The following is a 19,919-nucleotide window of genomic DNA, read 5'->3' as shown; positions in this document are numbered from 1 at the left end:
TATTCAGGCATAATTAAATACAGTTCATTTAGAAGTGTGAATTTCATTGCTGTGAAAAGGGGCAGCTGTAACTGAATGTTTACAACAAACTTCCTGTCCCATTAAATGTCCTGCGCTTGATATCCTCAGTTAAGAAATGTGGTGCATGAGGAATCTACTGGAAATGAATCACAACAGCTTAAAGAGATGTTCCTGAATAAACAAACAAAATAAATATGCTAAGGGAAACCTGTAAGGAAGTGATTCTGAGGCAATAAGGGCCACAAGGAGGCACAGTTTTCTCATTTACCCTTTATATATTGTAAAACAATTACATCTGGTATGAATGGTTTAGTGGTAGTACTTAAACTAGCTGCTTAGAATGGAGTTTGTAAAGCTAAGAAAGGCTATAGCATACTTTTAAACTTCTGTTGATTTTTCAGGGATGCTGGTGAATTTGGCTCAGAGGTTTTCCCTGTCCATCCTATAACTAAAGATTTTGGAAGTAAAGTTGGTGGATTACTCCATTTGTTAATATATATATATATATATATATATATATAACATTTAGGTATTATTATTACTGACTTCTTTTACTTTAAAAAAAAATATATATTGACATTCTCTTATTCTGTCAACTTCCCAAAGGCTTTTGTCTATTATTACTTCTGCATTTGTCCCTGAGTCTAGAGAAAGGAAGTTGAGAGTTATGAGGTGGAGAGAGAGAGAGAGAGAGACATAGAAGAGAGAGAGAGAGATCAAAAGGCATACATCGAGAGAGAAAGTAAAAAACAGAAATGAGGAAAAAAAAATACTACTGCGCACCCTTGTACTATGGACACCACTTCCTTTCTGTACTTTTTCACATTTTAAAAGTATATTTTTATTATGCTTTCAAAAATACAAATAATAACACTCATAAAAAAACTAGGGGAAAGAATTAAAACAATCTACTAATACTATTACATTAAAGGAAATAAAAATGTTAAGAGATACTTAATTACAAAGCAATGAACACTTCTCATGAATGAAACTCTGACTTTTAACGTGAAACAAACTTTAACAATACAAGCCTGTTAAAACTATGAAAACCTAATATGACTCCCAAGCCTCCTGTCTGTCATAGATGTAGTAATTTTCATAATGATAGCAGTAAAGATTGGCAAGAATGATTAGAAAGGCAGTTTACAAATGAACAATGGGAAGACATCCATATGGCCCCTGTGCATTCAACAAAGTCCAGAAAGTTTAGGAGTTTTGCTTGGAAGTGTTTGCATAGGTATTATTATACCCCAAGCAGATTTCAGAGAATATTACCTTCAGTGGAACTCTGGAGGTCTGTATTCTAACTTCAGTGCTTTCACCCTGACCTTTTTGACAAAATCAAGTTATGTCCTCAGATTTTAAAGAACATTCATATATCTGTAGTCGTAAGGGTTATTAAATAAATGTAAATGACAAACTGTACACCCAAACAAATCTTCACAGTGGTGGAGATCATTAGGTTCTAGGTCTTAAACTGTGTTTTACATGTTTAATTAGTACAATACATATTAATTTGTGCAATAGTTTGCAAATACCTTACAATATCTCATTAACAACTCAGGTTATGCACGTACTGCCAACAACATTTTGTTTGTCCATCTGTGCCCTTTTATATGAGGCTAAGGAGTTCTATTTGTGTCACTTGGTTATTCAGATATTTAGAGAAATATGAAAATCATGATAATACTGATACATGGTTATACCAGGAAAAATTAATATTTCTTTTGCAGCAGTAGACACATGTCAAATACCAGTGCAGTTGCATTGTCCATCAGGTAACCTTTAAGATGAAATCTTTCAGTAACTTGTTTGATGGATGGTTTTAGAATTAGTAATGCAAACATAAACAGGCTGTATTTGACACCTAGAGGTATTAGTAGGATATAACTACTGAAACACTTGGAGATTTTATTTCAATTAGTGCTTGTTAGAATTCTTGAATAGCCAGTGATAATTGGGGGTAGTGTACTTCATTGTTATTCGGTTTCTGCCTTATATAAGTGCTACATTTTGAATTATTTTCTGCTTAAACTCTGAGCTTTGGCCTGTTAAGACCTACATGAAATCAAATCAACTGGACGTATAAGTGAATTTAAGTAAATCTTTATCTGCACTTTTATCAAATAATACAGCATTTAAATTTATTTATTTGTGTTGCATTGAATACTATCTAGATGGAAGTTGTGGCTCTGTTTTTTTCAGTTAGTTCTCCACCCACCCTCCCTGCTTTTGTTTTGGTGTTAATCTTGGTGGCTTTGAAACTGCCCACCCCTCTTGTAAATTTGCATTTGGATACTCCTAGGCCCATCTCACACAAAAAAAAAAATGCACTTTTTTCATCTGCTTTTACTGTATTTTTGTTTCTTCCTACTTTATTTTGCTTTTGCGTCATCTTAAAAGTACTCAATTATATTTATTACTGCTTGGTGTAGCTATCATTCTTCCTTGTTTGCTGTAGCATAGACTAGATCCAGGCCTGCTGAATCTAGCTTTGTTTGCATAACTTGAACACTAATCCAGGCCTTCTTAAAAGTATTCAATTGTATTTATTACTGTTTGGTAGCAATCTGATTAAAGTGTAGCTATCATTCTAAGCCTGTTGGTTTAAGCACTTGGGCTTCAGACCAGTTGTTTTACATTAAGAAGTATTGTGGTCTGCACTGTTGTGGCAGGACAGGTAGCTTACATCCTTCTAATTTGGGAACTGCTGATTGAGGGCTCAGTGTCTGTTATTCTAAAAGTGTATTAGTTCTGGTTTAAGCACTTGGGCTTCAGGACAGTTATTTTACATTAAGAAGGTTCGTGGTCTGCACTCTTGAGGGAGGAGAGGCTGGACTCTGCCCTTCTGAGCTGGGAATTTCTGGTTGAAGGCTTATAGTGCCTGCATATTTGAACTAGGGTTACCACCTGTCCCACTTTGTGAGGGACAGTCCCTCTTTGGGCAGTTGTGTCCTGACAAAAAATATTAAAAATGGCAAATGTCCTGACATTGTAGGACATAATTATGTCCCATATTTTATGTAATAGTTGCATAAAATAGTTATTTCTGTATTTAAAATACTTAAATGTTACAAGAAACAGAATAAGCAACTAAACTGCTACAAGAATAAGCTTTTATTTAGGCAAAAAAATAAAGTTATATCTTTTGTACTGACCGTGGGTATGTGTTGGCCTGTAAAATCTGATGTGTGTCCTGAAAATGTCCCACTTTGGCCATTTGAAAAGGTGGCAACCCTAATTTGAACTGTTTCTTACTGAAATTGGTGTGCCTTGTTTGCTTTAGCATAGACTAGATCCAGGCCTGCTGAATCTAGCATTGTTTATACAACTTGAGCACTAATCCAGGCCTTCTTTTTTGGAGAAGGTTCCCCTGCACCCTAGTGGCAGGAGTGTGTAGTTAGAACTTGTCTGATTGAAGACTACAGGAACAGGGCTCAGTTTTGAGATTTTTTTACTGGTTAATTGGGTAATTTGTTTAAAAGCCTTTTCTGATTGCTTGTAGTCATCTAAAGCTGTTTTAAGTGTATTTTTACTGTTTTTGCCTTATCTTTAAAAAAAAAAAATGTTTCCTTGTTTCCCAATTTTCTAAGCTAGTATAGTCCAGTTTTCAGGCTAGTGCTGAATTCAGGGCTGTTACAATTTTCTGAGTTGCCCATACCTTGCTTGGATAGAGGGAGGTTTCTCTGTTCACCTGTGAGAGAGGGAGCTTTGAGCAGCCTTCTGTCCCTGGAAGAGTGGTTCCAGCCCAGAAGTTAGTAGTTTGTGGGCCATTTTGGGCTAATTTCTATCTCTTTCATTTCCCTGCTATAAAAACTGCATTTGCATGGTTTTGTACATCCGGGCAGCACCAGTTAGCTAGGGATAAACTTATCCCAGCTCCACCAAGTCTCCTCTTCAGTTTTTCCCTTGAAAGTAGTCTAACTCTCAACCTAAGCACTTAAAAAGCATCCTACAGTCCAGCACTTGCTCAGACCTAATAGCAAGCACTAATAAACCCCGACACTTGATTGCCCAGCAGGGCAAGGCTCATTATTCACCCCTCACCAACCAAGCGACTAAGCAGCTCACCCTACTATTCAGACATGACCAGAGGGCAATTTCAGGTATACTCTCCAATCCAGCTGGTGAACCTGGGTATCCTGAGGCAATGTTACAACTGCCTCATGTACACAGACAACCCTCTCCTCCTACCACAAAACATTAACATATGCGAGAGATGCAATTATATAGCTAAATTGGAGGCTGGAACAAGTAGTCATGAGGCGAAGGTTAACACCTGCACCACACATCCAGCCTCACATAGACATACTAAACCAGCACTGGCAAAAAATACACATAAATACAGAAAATCATACTCAGAGGCTCTAAATAAAAACCAGCAAAAGCATCACAGACCTCCAAAGCAGACACCCAAAAAACCTGCACCTCCCGTCACAAACCAGACAACACATAAAACACAAAATCAGTGTGCCGCATAGTCACAGCCCTTAAGGTGAAATAACATACCTAACACACTAGTAATAGGCGACTCTATAGTCAGGCACACTGATGTCCCACTCACTAGGCTGGACAAGGAGAAGGTTACTGTTAGCTTCCTGTCGGGAGCCAGAATCCGCCACATAACACAAGCATTCAGGTCACTCTAGAACAAGTACAAATATGACTCTGTCATTATTCATGTTGGTGTGAATGACCTGAGACGTACCTCCCTGGACTACATGAAAAGAGACATGGAAGAGCTCTCTGATCATGTAGCCCAGGCGGGTATGACCCTGACCCTGAGTAGCATCCTGGCCTCACCAAGAATGATACCGCAGTTTAAAGAAAAAATTATCAATTTCAACAATTGGCTAAGCTTCTGGTGTCATTCAAAGGGGATCCAGTGTCTGTCAGCCTGGGATGACATGCTCAACAGGTCTCGTTGCTTCGCAAGAGACAGCTTGCACCTGTTACCCCTAGGCTTTTGAATACTGGCCAACGCTCTTGCTGCCCCATAGTGCCTTTTTTAGGCAAGGTTCAAAAGTCAAACCCACCTCTGTAAACAGCACAAATAAAAAAATGAGGGTTATGCTACTCAATGCCAGGAGTTTAAATCTCAAAATCCATGTGCTCGAAGCACTCCTCAGTATGGAGAATGTGGACATCTGTGCAGTAACTGAAACCTGGTTCAAGGCACCACAGAGCACCCCAGCACTACCAGGCTACAAGTCATACCACACATTTTGGCCACAGAACATGGACCGAAACACAAAAGGAGGGGATGTATCCATATTCATCAAGGATACCTACACCTCCAGTTTAGTGGCACAGCATGATACCTCCAAGATCATCCATGTGCAACTAACATCAGGCAAATCTGCAATACAAATTGTGGCCTACTACAGATCACCCTCCATGACCCAGGACCACCACTCCGCCTTTCTGGAGACACTGGAAAACATGAAGGTCCTACCGAACACCCTGATATTGGGCAATTTCAATTACCCTACCGTTAACTGGGAAAACTACTCAAGTACAAACTCCCAGGTCCAGCACTTCTTGGAATTTATCAACTCAAATGCCCTGGATTAACTGGTAAACTCCCCTACCAGAGGTGAAAACATATTGGACCTGGTTATCACCAACATGGGCGACGGGTGTTCCACACCAGAGGTCAACCCATCACTGGTTAGATCAGACCATAAACTAATCACTCTGGATGTCCACACCCCACCACCACCCCAACTAAGGAAACCACAATAAAAAACTTTTGTAAAGCAAACTTCACCCTACTTAAGACAGAGGTGGTAAGTTTCACAGCCCCCGCGCTAAAGGATAACACTGTCCAAGATGCAAAACCCTTAACAAATGCACTCTATGAGCACCTACAAGGACGCATGGACCGTGGTATCCCTAGCAAAACCAAGACTCACTCCCCTAAGAGAAGGAAACCAGTCTGGTGGACCCTTGCCATAAACAGGCTATACAATAGAAGGAGGAAACTAGTTCAGAAAAAAAGCAAATCCCAAGAAGGAAAGACATCCCTGATCAGTATCAGTAAGAAACTAAGGTCCCTCATGAAATCCTCCAAGGCTAACTTTGAAAGAAAAATAGCCAAGGATTCAAAAGATAACCACAAAGCCTTCTTTAGCTATGTCAAGAATCTAAGTGTCACCTCACAGATATGCTCTGAGCTAGTGCAAAATAGCACAAAATATACTGAACCCACTGATATTGCCAACATCCTGGCAGATAGATTCAGTGCAAACTTCACCCCCTCTTACCCCCAAAAGGGCCGACAACAATACTGGAAAAGTGTAGTGTCCCGGAAATCACAGACGCACAGGTGAAAACAGCCCTTTCAAAAGCCAAAAGCACAGCATCAATGGGGCCAGATGGTGTCCCAGGCTGTGTCTTGCACGAACTACAGAACGAACTAACCCCCCCCCACCTAAACACAATTTCAACCTCAGCCTCTCCACAGGCTACGTGCCCATAGAATGGAGCACAGCAACGGTTATTTCGCTCCACAAAGGAGGGGCCACAAATGACCCTGGTAACTATTGCCCCATGGCCTGACTAGCCTGGTCTGCAAGGCTATGGAGTGCATCATCATGGAACTCATTAACAAAGACATTGGGAACCTCCAAACACTTGACCCGACCCAGTTCAGCTTTGTTAAGGGCATGTCATGCCTACTAAACCAGGTTGACTTCTTCGAGACAGTCACCAAGGCCATAGATGAGGGGAAGGTAGTTCACACAGCCTACCTTGATCTCACTAATGCTTTTGACACCGTTCCCCACTTGGGAATTATAGAAAAACTCACCAGCCTGAACATAAACCCCTGCGTCATGAGATGGGATGCCAACTGGCTTACAGACAGAACTCACACGGTAAGAATAGTGGGCTCCAGGTCCGACTCTAAACCAGTCACAAATGGCATCCCACAAGGCTCAGTCCTGGGACCCCTATGTTCGGCATATACTTCTCAGAAGTACAGGCAAACACAGGAGGACAATGGTTAACCAAGTTCACTGATGACTGCAAACTGGGAGCCATAATTGACTCACTGGCTGACACAGACATTCTCCAAAAGAGCCTTACTGAGACGGACACCTGGTGTCAAAGTCATGGTCTCAAGCTAAATGCCAAAAAATGCATAGTCATCCCGTTTGGGAAAAACAAAACACTCATGAATTACCACATAGGTAGCAGCCCCCTTAATACAGAAGAGGTAATAAGAGATCTGGGGACCCAGGTAGATAGTAATTTCTCCTTTGGCAATCATATTGCCAAAGTAGTTAGGAAATCCTTCTATGTAGCCTATCTAATTACTAAAGGGTTCACATCTAGAAATAAAGAGGTTATAGTGCCCCTCTACTCATCACTCATCAGACCCATCATAGAGTACAATGCCTTGTTTGGGATGTACTTCACAAGACACTTCCAACAGCTGGAAAGACCACAAAAGTACCTCACCAAGAGGATTACTGGTCTAAAACATATGTCCTATGCAGCCCGACTGGAAAAACTCCAGCTGTACTCAGTGGCATATCGCTTACTCAGAGGTGATCTCTGTCTGACTTACAAAGCCATGTCCAACTCAAAATTGATGGACATGCTCCACCTAAAGAAATCCAAGTCACTGCGAGCCACTCGCTCTAGTGAGCTAAACCTCGCCACAACAATAAATAGAACATGCTGGAGGGATAGATTCCTGTCACAGAGACTCCCCATGCTTTGGAACAAAATTCCTAACTACATTAGGCAGAGCCCCTCACTAATACTCTTCAAGAGAAACCTTGATGAGTGGATGGGTAACAGAAAATACACCCCTGGGATCACTTCATTGGCTCTTCTTGACAGAGGCTCAGTTAATTAATCAATGGGCCGGCGAAAGCTGACACACTCTGGCTAGGCTTATAAATGCCCTCGGGCAGATAGCCTAGTACCTACCTATGAACCTATGAACCTATGTCACTGGGCTGTAATGAGTTAAGTGATTGAATACCAGCATATTAGACACAAATGTTCTTCTGTTTTTCATGCTTACGAATCCTTAAACAATTAATGGGTATAATTGGATAGTAAGGGAAGTGTTAAAAACATCTTAGGAGGTGGTTGAAAAGTAAATAATGGTAACCAAAAGGAGATTGTTTATGAAGTAATATGTGATTTCCTTCGAGATTGTGAGTAACTTTGCAGGAGTCTGGGAAAGTGAACAGTAAAATTACAGAATCTGCATACAATGAATGGGATGGTGCTGTTGACGAGTAATGTGGGATAAGCATATTGTCTTAGAAAAGAAGTAGTATGGGATGAGCATATCATCTTAGAACTTACACACACATAAAACAAAGACAGAAAGACACACACACACACACACACACACACACACACACACACACACACACACACACAAACACATACAAATTTGTACGATACGTCTCATGCATGCTCACACATGCATGTAGACACGTGCAAACAAACACACACACACACACAAATTTGTGCGGTGATACATCTCATGCTTGCTCACATACGCATGTACATATACATGCACACACGCACACAGGCACACGCACACACACACACACACAGACAGGCACACACACACACACACGCACACGCACACACGCACACACGCACACACACACACACGCACACACGCACACACAGACACACACACACACACACACACACACACACACACACACAATCTCTTTGCATAAAGTAAATTCTTCACCTGCTGATGTATCTGCACAGTCTCCATTAATAATATAAAAGCAAAGAAAGTGGAGGAACCAAAACTGTCCAAAAATATAAATGTATAAATAGAGAAAAGACACTTCGGCTGGAGATAAAAACACTTTAATACAAATAAAAATAACAAAAAGGTAAGCGCATCAGAAACAGGCATATTTTCCACCTGGCCTCAATAGCGCTGTGTCTTTAAAACCTCTTTTGAAGAGAAGAGGTTTACCACATTAATTAATTAATTAATTAATTAATTAATTAATTAATTAATTAACTGTTTATGATACATTCCTAAGCCTTGTTTTTATTGGTCAGTGCTTGTATTTAAATCCAGGATTTTTATCAGTTTGTATTTAGGTCTGAAGAAGAGGGTTACCTCGAAAGCACTTACCTTTTTGTTATTTTTATTTGTATTAAAGTGTTTTTATCTCCAGCCGAAGTGTCTTTTCTCTGTTTATACAGTCTCCATTACTGCCTGAGCTCAATAGAGGTAATGGTACAAAAATGTAAAAGAATGTGTAATTTTATAGGAAATAAATTATTTCTTGAAAGTAATCAAGATGTAACAGGTTTTCAGCACTATTGCTAGATGCTGTAATTGAACCTGTAATCTCATTGTGAATGACTACTTAACATGCTGCTTGTTTCACTGATCATTTCATTCTCACACTCCTTAACCTGTGATTGCCCTGAGATGGTTACGCTAAGAACTTAAACACATTCTCTATATATCTGTCCTTGTCCTATTAGCTGTTTATATACCATGTCTAGCTTTTAAGTTGTTCTCATGATTCTCAGTATTTTATTTAACAATGTGGACACTGTTCTCCAGAACACAAAGTCAGTGGATAGGTACTTTTTTTCCCCTGAAGCTCATCTGCCTGGCTTCATAGTTGAGATAATGCTACAGTGTAGTATCAGTCTCACTTATTACTGTGGGGGGGCATGGAGATTCTGCAATACCTAGGGAGGCCACATGTCATTAGTCATCTATTATTAGACCTGGCACAGTTAGAGTGAAGACAACTTTCATTAGTCACCTACTATTACACCTGACACAGAGTGAAGACACCTTTCATTAGTCACTTACTATTACACCTGGCACAATTAGGGGGAAGACAATTTGATGCTTAACAGCTGATGAAGTATAATAACTCCTCGTTGTACAACATGCAAAAAGATGATAGGGAACTCTGTTCACTGACACTATTCCAGCTTTGTGGAATCTGTCAACAAAGCTTATTCCATGCACTCAAAGCAATACATCCTATGTGCTTCACTGTCTGAAATGGGAATTCCCTACCTGGTGACAGACACATTCCCTGGAATTTGGAAAAGTGCTCATTGCTCTCAGACATTGCACACAGCAGGTTGGTCAATTTCCACAATGATGAAAACATGCAATGCAGAGACAGTTATGGCTGCAATGAGAAAGACCTCATTATTGGTTAATTAGCATTTGTCTGACTCGCATCTTAGCTAACACTAGTGCCGTCAGACCTGATGGCAGTAGTGTTTGCCCTAGCAGTCCATATACAGAGTTGGTAAAGGCACCCCTCCCTGCACTCACACATATACTCATTCAGACACAAATGTACACAAACATGCAAGCGCATACATACAAATACACACACACACACACACACACACACACACACACACACACACACACACACACACGCACACGCACACGCACACGCACACACACACACAGTCTTGATGCTCTACCTAACTCTCCTTGTGTGATAACCCAGGCAGACAAACAAACACACACAATTACATTCATACAACTTCATTCATGCCCCTAATGACATGCTCACACATGTCCACACACATTTATTTGTGTCTCAAAGGATCCCCGCTCTATGGAATAAGTCCCCATCTATGTGAAGCAGACTTAATTTCTGATCCTTTTCAAAATAAACCTTGATCGTTGGGTGGGAAAGCACAGATTCACTCCCAGTCTGGCCCTCATATTGCAGATGGACAGAGGTCAACAGTAAGTAAATTCATCCCCAACTAATATACCCCCCACATAACCCTTAACTACCTCTTTACTAACATACCCCACCATATAGGCATCCAAAGAACTTGAGAACAAAACTGGGTTGTATTGCAGGGCTAGGCTTGTAAAGAACCTGGTGGTCATTAGCCTAGTATAGATCTGTGAACCTGTGAACAATAACTTCCCCCACCACCACTTCTTTGCTGAACTTACCTGCATTGTGACTGCTACCATAGGAGTGAAAGGGTGGTCGCCATCTTTTGATGGCACTCACTTTTTGCTTCAACAGTGACATTTTACACTTCTGAGTGATTCTCTGAATCATAAATAGCACATGGACAGTTGGCATTAACTGCTGTCCTGGACTGCCACATTAGCATGCAGCTCTACTCATGAGACTTTCCTCTGTGCTGAGCCTTCCTGCTAGTGGGAAACTTCAGCAGTAGAGTTGTCTAAGAACGGGTAAAGATTACTATAATGGAGAAAACAGCTATGTTAATGCTTTCTCCCTGCAGCAGGCCTTTCTGAATCACAGCCATAATCTTTAGTCTTCATTTCTAATATTTTGTTTTAACACTAAAATTCTGATTCATTTGGTATAATGAGTCAAAGCGTTTTACCTGTAAAGTTTTGCAGGTGCATGTAGGATTTCTATCTTTTTTAATTACACAAATATTTGTTTTTGTTGAATTTACCTTTATATCCAGTTGTTACTGGTATGTGTTCATGAATTACAAAGTTAATAGTATGAGTAATTGTATGATATTATTAATTCCTACATTATATAACACATACCATTGAGTCATTAATATAGATATAAATTCATCCAAATGCCCTTTGGTGTAGTTACAAAATTAGTGACATATACAACAGAAAATGAAGTTAAACGTATATTTTTTAAAAATTGCACCGTCACAAAAACAAGTCCAGATTAAATGCAGAACATAAATTATTTACTGTTCAAAGAAATATTTTGGCTCTAACTATGAACTCAATTTGGTTTCAAAGGCTGAAAGCAATAGTAAAATATTCTTTAATTACATCAAAATTTGAATAGATAAGTTATGAATGTATCTCATTTCCAACAAATAATTGCATGCATAGTAAATATGCTTGCAGAAAATTTTTGCACTAACTTCACAAAAAGCAAAGAAATATATGAAGGTGCAATAGAGATAATGGCAGACATCCCTTGTAGAATTCTAGATGTGATAACTACTACAACAAATACTAATAAAAAGTCAAGTTTCATTGGGTCAGATAAAGATAATACAATGGCTGATTTCCTTCATGGAAGTAAAAAACAAACTAAACCCCATCAGTTATGTTTAAGGAAATGGTAGTATATGGACATGCCTCAAGTGATGGCAAGGATGTAACCAAAAATCAAAAAGAGGTGGGCACATCAGATTATTAGGTATTCCACATAACATAATAACTGACAAGTTAGAATTGCTGAATGTCAATTATGCCTATGTTAGTGATTAAAGCACGAGTTAAGCAACAGAATGCAGCGAATGAAGGTAAAGAGAGTACTTGTCAGTTCTGACAAGTCTTATCAGTTGTGTCTGACAGGCATTTGTACATGGCTCACTTCTCTCTTTTTCTGTTCTTCTCAGTTATAAAAATTGGAAATTGATTATGGGAAAACAGGCATGCTGACAATCGCAATCTAGAAAACAAAATTACTTTAGTAAATGATGATAAAATTCTCCAAGGTAGTCTACCAAAAATGCATACCTGGTGATAATGACCTCCACTACTGATGTCAGTAAATGTAATTTGATGAGAGATGGCAAAAAAGATACAAATTATGATTAAAAATAAGTGGTAAAATCATAAAAATTAAAGATCTAGGTAAGCAGTACAAAGCAATTTAAAACGTAACTTGTGTGCAGTTAACAAAAACAAAAGTCATATTCTGCAGCCCAGCTAATTCTAAGGGATATGTCTGCTTTCTTGAAGAACATCATTGTGTTACATTATACCTCTCTGATTTAACCCATAACTAAATATGGCACTTTTTTGTTATAGCATGAAATTTTAGAATGAATTCAGACTGAAAAAATATAATTAGATTATAATGCTATGAAACCCTAATGTAACTCTTGCTGCAAATAAAGGCCGGTCAAGCGTGCTGAAGAAACTGATTTAGAGTATAATCCAACATTACAGACATGTCACCAGCATTGTTAACAATATATTACAAATATGTAAAATCACTCAACTTTAATCCCAAAGCACTCCCTTTTTTGCCCAAAAAAGAATTGACAGCTTACAAGATCATTGACCCAATAAAATACATTGTTATTAACCTACAAAATCTCTTTGCTGACTTAAAAATGTCGGTAGCCTTGGAAATCTTACAACCCCTGCATCTGAATCCAAATATAATACTCAATAACATAATGATTAACCTCAATAATTTCCCTCTGCTCAAGGAAAAGCATTTTCTGGATTCTCTACCTCTATCGTGATTGTTCGATCACAGAACTAAAAAAGCACTTTAAACTACCTAAAGCATACACAACTATTGTCAGGCAAATCAAGGAGTTACGCTCTTGCTCTCTCCACAATAATAACTTAAAATCTGAGGATATTGGAAATCGTGAATCCCTATGGAAGTTAATGATATCCAGAGATAAAATTATATCTAACACATGCAAAATGTTAACTGAGATCAAATACCAGGAAAGTTTACTCTTTTCCCACTATTGGCTACAACTGAATCCCTCTATATCGGAACAACAGACAAAAAAGGCAATTGAAACAACATCGAAGATACTCTCTCTAAAAAAGTTAATGTATACACAACTCATGATTATTAATAATGCTTGTTTTACCCCCACGGTGCTCCATAAAATTAATAAATCCATCTCAACAAACTGCCCTTATTGTGAAATCCAAGAAGCGGATTTATTCCATCTCTTTTGGAGTTGCAAATGCATATATAAACTCTGAAAATCCCTAAAGATCCAAATGCAAAGGATGGGTTATGAAAAGTCAACATTAACTTGGGAATTTGCATTACTTCCTGCCATAAAGTTTTCATCCCATACTCATATGTTAATTAATCTCTGTCTCCTGATGAAACTTTACATTGCATCTAAATGGATGGATAGACTGGCAATTAAATGGGAAGGATTTAAGAAAATGGCCACCAAACATCTGTTAGCATATAAAGTGGTAATTTATGATGCTAAAAGGGGAGTTGATATGCTGAAAATATGGGAAAGGTTATATGCTGTTATATTGTTCCAGTAAGGGTTGCCTTCCCCCAACCTAATAAAGTGTGATGCATTGATTTTTCAATCTACCCTCATAATATAACATGGAAGATAGTGGTATAAATGATTTACATTAGTATATATATGTTTTGTCTAGTTGAATGGCACAGTTGTATATATATGTATATAGTTTTATGTTTTGTTACAGTTAACACAATTTAAACCTTGTATTTGTATGAACCTGTGATAGTTTCATATAAAATTAAATGAAGATGTTTTTGGAAAAAAAAAAACAAAAAGAAACTGATTAAAAGTCTACAAAATGCGAATGTTTAGTTGAGAAAACCATATACAAGCGAACACAGCATAGAGGTGCAAAAATGTATGAGAGCCATGTGAGAGTATTCACATGAACAGGACATCCACTGTGTCTTCACCAGCATCCAAGCAAACAGAACTGTTCTTTCTGAAAGGAATATCAGAGGTCCAAACAGCACAGTTCTAATAAATACTAAAGGTTAAGGATGTCATTTGAGAACCCAGACAGATACATGTGCAGTTTCAGAGCTGATCATGGTACTAAAGAGTGAAAAGTTGCATTCATTGAAATGTTGGCCGAATAAAGATCTGACTCACGTAATGTGAAAGCCCATGACATGCTTATTATACCGTTAAAGATAACCTATAAAGATAATTTCAAAAATGATTGGTGTACTGTACATTAATGGGTAATTCTTTTTAGAATATTTATAAAATTATACCTTAAAAAGGGGAAGTAGTATTTTGGGTATATACCTTTAAATATTAGAGTGCTTATGGACAATGTGGTACAACTCTTGTAAGAATGCAATAACAATAAAGAATACATGGAGACTGGTCACTCAATCAATGTTATGAGTCTTTATTGAACATCCTCATAGACATTCTACATGCTACACTTTCCATTGCCCTTGGAAATTATATTTGCAGAAGGCTTGGCAGGTAAAATGTGCCTGTTTTGCATTTGCCTATTTTGCAGATGGCATAAACCTTTGCAGCAGGGCTGATACTCAGGCAGAGTGTAAAAGGATGAGAAAATAAAATTCAGGATAGGAAGAGATGCATAAGACATGGCATATTACATTCAGTTCACAAAAATGCTAAATAATCTGGGAAGTAAAAATACAGAAACGCAGTATACTTTTAGTGGGGAGGTAAAAAACAACACACACACACACACACACACACACACACACACACACACACACACACACACACACACACACACACATAGTCATAGCATATAAATTTATGGTAAGCAATAATTATGAAAGAGCAGTAAGGAATGGGATGAAATACTGGAGTACATAATCCTGAAAAGGTAAGAACAGTATGGAATGTGAGTGAAATACTGGCATACTCAATTCTGAAAAGTTTATCATGGTAAGAAAACAAGTTAATATCCCTCTTCATTTGACATTCAGTAAGATTGAAGACTGTGTGCAGTTCTGAAGACCTCACCTTCATCATCATCAACTTCATATGGAAACAGACAAGATACAGGCAGAGCAAACAAGGGCAACAGAAGTCTACATGGCCTATTCTTACTGCTTAAAATGTACTTATAAGAATTTTGCTGACTGATATGCTAGTAGGTTCATAAGTAGGTACTAGGCTATCTGCCCAAAGGCATTTATAAGCCTAGCCAGAATGTGTTGGCTTTCGCCGCCCCTCTTAGATTAGTTCCCTGTGCCTCTGTCCAGCAGAGCCACTGAAGTGATCCCCGGGGTAAACTTTCTGTTTCCCATCCACTTGTCAAGGTTTCTCTTGAAGAGTGTTAGTGAGGAGTTCTGCCTAATGTAGATTGGAATCTTGTTCCAAAGCATGAAAAGTCTCTGGGACAGGAATCTATCCCTCCAGCACATCCTATTTATTGTTGTGGTGAGGTTTAGATTCCTAGAGCATGTGGCTCGAGGGGATATGGTTTTCTTTAGGTGGAATATGTCCATCAATTCTGGGTTGGACATGGCCTTGTATGTGAGGCAGAGATCACCTTTTAGTAGGCGGCATGCTACAGAGTAGAGCTGGAGTTTCTTCAGTCGAGCTGCATAGGGCATCTGTTTGAGGCCAGTGATCCTCTTGGTGAGGTACTTCTGTGGTCTTTCCAGCTGTTGCAGGTGTCTTGTAAGGTACATCCCAAATGGGACATTGTACTCTATGATGGGTCTGATGAGTGATGAGTACAGGGGCACAATAACCTCTTTTGATCTGGATACAAACCCTTTTGTGATTAGGTGGGCCACGTAGAAGGATTTTCTAACCATTTTGGCAATGTGATTATCAAAGGAGAGATTACTATCTACTTGGGTCCCCAGATCCCCTATTACGTCTTCCGTATTTAGGGGACTACCACCTATGTGGTACTTTGTGGGTAATTTGTTTTTTCCAAAGGGAATGACTATGCACTTTTTGGTATTTAGCTTGAGGCCATGATTTTGACACCAGGTATTCGTCTCAGTGAGACCCTTTTGGAGGATGTCTGTGTCAGTTGGAGAGTCAGTTATAGCTCCTAGTTTGCAGTCGTCTGTGAACTTGGTCAGCCATAGTCCTCCTGTGGTTGTCTGTACCTCTGAGAAGTATATGCCAAACAGGAGGGATCCTAGGACTGAGCCCTGAGGAACACCACTTGTAACCGATTTAGAGTCGGACCTAGCTCCTGCAACTCTCACCATATGGGTTCTGTCCGTGAGCCACTTGGCAACCCATCTCATGACATATGGGTTTATGTTCAGGCTGGTGAGCTTGTCTGTAATACCAGAATGGAGAATGATGTCGAAGGCCTTTGCGAGGTCTAGGTAGGCTGTGTGTATTACCTTTCCCTCAGCTATAGCCTTGGTAACTGTCTCAAAGTAGTCCACCAGGTTTAGAAGGCATGATCTGCCCTTAATAAATCCGAACTGGGTAGGATCCAGTGTTTGGAGGTTCCCAATATCTCTGTTAATGAGTTCCACGATGATGCACTCCATAGCCTTGCAGACCAAGCTATTCAGGCTAATAGGGCAATAGTTCCTGGGGTCTGTTTTGGCTCCACGTTTGTGGAGGGGAATAACTGTTGCTGTGCACCACTCTATGGGTATGTAGCCTGTGGAGAGGATGAGTTTGACCAATGTGTTTAGGTGAGGGGTTAGTTCGTCTTTGAGCTCATGTAAGACAAAGCCTGGGACACCATCCGCTCCCATTGATGCTGTATTTTTGGTTTTGGAGAGGGCTGTTTTAGCCTGAGTGTCTGTGATTTCAGGGGCTCTACATTCTTCTGGCATGGTTATGGGCCCTTTTGGGGGTGATAGGGGGGTGAAGTTTTCACTGAACCTGTCTGCCAGGATGTTGGCGGTATTGGTCGGTTCAGTGTATCTAGTGCCATTCTGCATTAACTCTGAGCAGATCTGAGCATTGCCACTTAGATTCTTGACATAGCTAAAGAATGCCTTGTGGTTATCTTTGGAGTCCTTGGCAATTTTTCTTTCGAAGCTAGCCTTGGATTATTTTATGAGGGATCATAGTTTCTTGCTGATACTGATCAGGGATGTCTTCCCTTTTTGGGATTTTACTATTTTCTGTACTAGTTTACTCCTTCTGTTGTATAGCTTGTTTATGGCAGGGGTCCACCAGACTGGTTTCTTTTCCTTGGAGGATTGAGTCTTGGTTTTGCTTGGGATAGCATGATCCATGCATTCTTGTAGGTGCCTGTAGAATGCATTAGTAAAGGATTTTGCAGCTTGAACAGCATTATCCTTTAGCATGGGGGCTTTGAAACTTTCCACCTCGGTCTTAAGTAACGTGAAGTTTGCTTTTGAAAAGTTTTTCACGGTGGGTTCCTTGACCAGGGGTGGGGGGGGGTGGAATGTGGATATCCAGAGTGATTTGTTTATGGTCAGATCTAACCAGTGAGGGGTTGACCTCCAGTGACACTGTTCACCCATGTTGGTGATGACCAGGTCCAATATGTTGTCACTTCTGGTGGGAGTGTTGACCAGTTGATCCAGGGTGTTTGAGCTTATAAATTCTAGGAAATGTTTGGCAAGGGAGTTAGTACTTGAGTAGTTCTCCCAGTTAATGTTTGGGTAATTGAAATCACCCAATATTAGGGTGTTTGTTAGGACATTTATGTTTCCCAGTGTTTCCAGAAACATGGAATAGGGGTCCTGGGACATGGTGGGTGATCTGTAGCAAGCTACAATTTGAATTGCAGTTTTGCCCATTGTTAGTTGCACGTGGATGATCTCTGAAGCATCGTGATGTGCCACTAACCTGGAGGTGTGGGCATCTTTGATGAATATGGATACTCCCCCACTTTTTGTATTTCGGTCCGGGTTCTGTGGCCGAAATGTATGGTATGCGTTATAGCCTGGTAGTGCTGGGGTGCTCTCTGGAGCCTTAAACCAGGTTTCTGTTACTGCACATATATCGATTTTCTCCATACTGAGGAGTGCCTCGAGTGCATGTATTTTGAGGTTTAGACTTCTGGCATTGAGTAGCATTACCCTCAGTTTTTTGTTACTTGTGCTATTTATGGCGGTGGGTTTGTCTTTTGAGCCTTGCCTAAAAAAGGCACTATGGGGGTGGCAAGAGCCTTGGCCAGTATTTGAAAGCCTAAGGGTGACAGATGCAAGCTGTCTCTAGCGAAGCAGGGTGGCTTGTCGAGCATGTCATCCCAGGCGGACAGACACTGGATCCCCTTTAAATGACACCAGAAACTTAGTCAGTTGTTGAAATTGATAATTTTTTCTTTATTCCATTGTATCATTCTTGGTGAGGGCAGAATGCTACTCAGGGTCAGTGTCATACCGACCTGGGCTACATTATCAGAGAGCTCTTCCATGTCTCTTTTCATGTAGTCCAGGGAGGTACGGCTCAGGTCATTCACACCAACATGGACAATGACAGAGTCATATTTGTACATGTTCTGGAGTGACTTGAGTGCTTGTGTTATGTGGCGGATCCTGGCACCTGACAGGCAGCTAACAGTAACCTTCTCCTTGTTCACCCTAGTGAGTGGCACGTTAGTGTGCCTGACTATAGAGTCACCTATTACTAGTGTGTTGGGTATGTTATTTTGCCTTAAGGGCTGTGATTGTGTGGCACACTGGTTTGTGAAGTATGATTTCATGGTTTGTGTTGGGGGGTGGAGGTTGCTTGGATGTCTGCTATGGAGGCCTTTTGCAGATTTTTATTTAGAGCCTCCGAGTATGTTTTCGTGTATTTATGTGTGTTTTTTGCCGGTGCTGGTTTAATGGGTCTATGTGAGACTGGTGGTGTGATGCAAGTATTTCCCTTCTCCTCTTGACTGTCTGATCCAGTCTTGGGTTGAGAGAGCTTAGCCTCCAGTTTGGCTGTATAATTGCATCTCTCGCATGTATTAGTGTTTGGTTGTAGGAGGAGAGGGTTGTCTGTGTACATGAGGCAGTTGTAACATTGCCTCAAAATGCCCAGATTCACCAGTTGGACTGGAGAGTACACCTGAAACTGCCCTTTGGACATGCCTGGATAGGTACAGTGAACTGTTTTACTGATTGGCTAGTAAGGTCGAATAGAGAGCCTTGTCCTTCTGTACAGTATAGGGGGGGGTCTAGTGCTAGGGTTTATAAGTGCTTGCTATGAGTTTTAAGCAAGTGCCAGGCTGAGAAATGAATGGTTTGAGTGCTTAATTTGAAAGTTTGTCTAGTTCCAAGGGAAAAATTGAAGAGGAGATTTTGTGGAGCCAGGAATATTTATACCCTAGCTAACCGGCGCTGCCTGGCACGCAAAACCGGGCAAATGTGTTTTTTATAGCAGGGAAATGAAAGAGATAGAAATTAGCCCAAAATTACCAATAAACTACTGATGTCTGGGCTGATACCACTCGTCCAGGGACAAATAGGCTGCTTAAAGCTCCCCTCTCTCACAGG

At 40.0% G+C, this 19,919-nt stretch overlaps 1 protein-coding gene across 1 annotated transcript in view; it reads left to right on the top strand.

Moving 5' to 3' along the window:
• The window catches only part of IHH (Indian hedgehog signaling molecule), a 432,053-nt gene that overhangs the window by 192,352 nt on the left and 219,782 nt on the right, over positions 1–19,919 (top strand). The window lies entirely within an intron of this gene.

The sequence above is a fragment of the Protopterus annectens genome, chromosome 6.part0, assembly GCF_019279795.1.
Source record: "Protopterus annectens isolate FY-2018-M chromosome 6.part0, PAN1.0, whole genome shotgun sequence".
In the NCBI taxonomy this organism is placed as follows: domain Eukaryota; kingdom Metazoa; phylum Chordata; order Ceratodontiformes; family Protopteridae; genus Protopterus; species Protopterus annectens.
The sequence above is the reverse complement of the archived record's forward strand: the minus strand, read 5'-3'. Positions and strand labels throughout refer to the sequence as shown.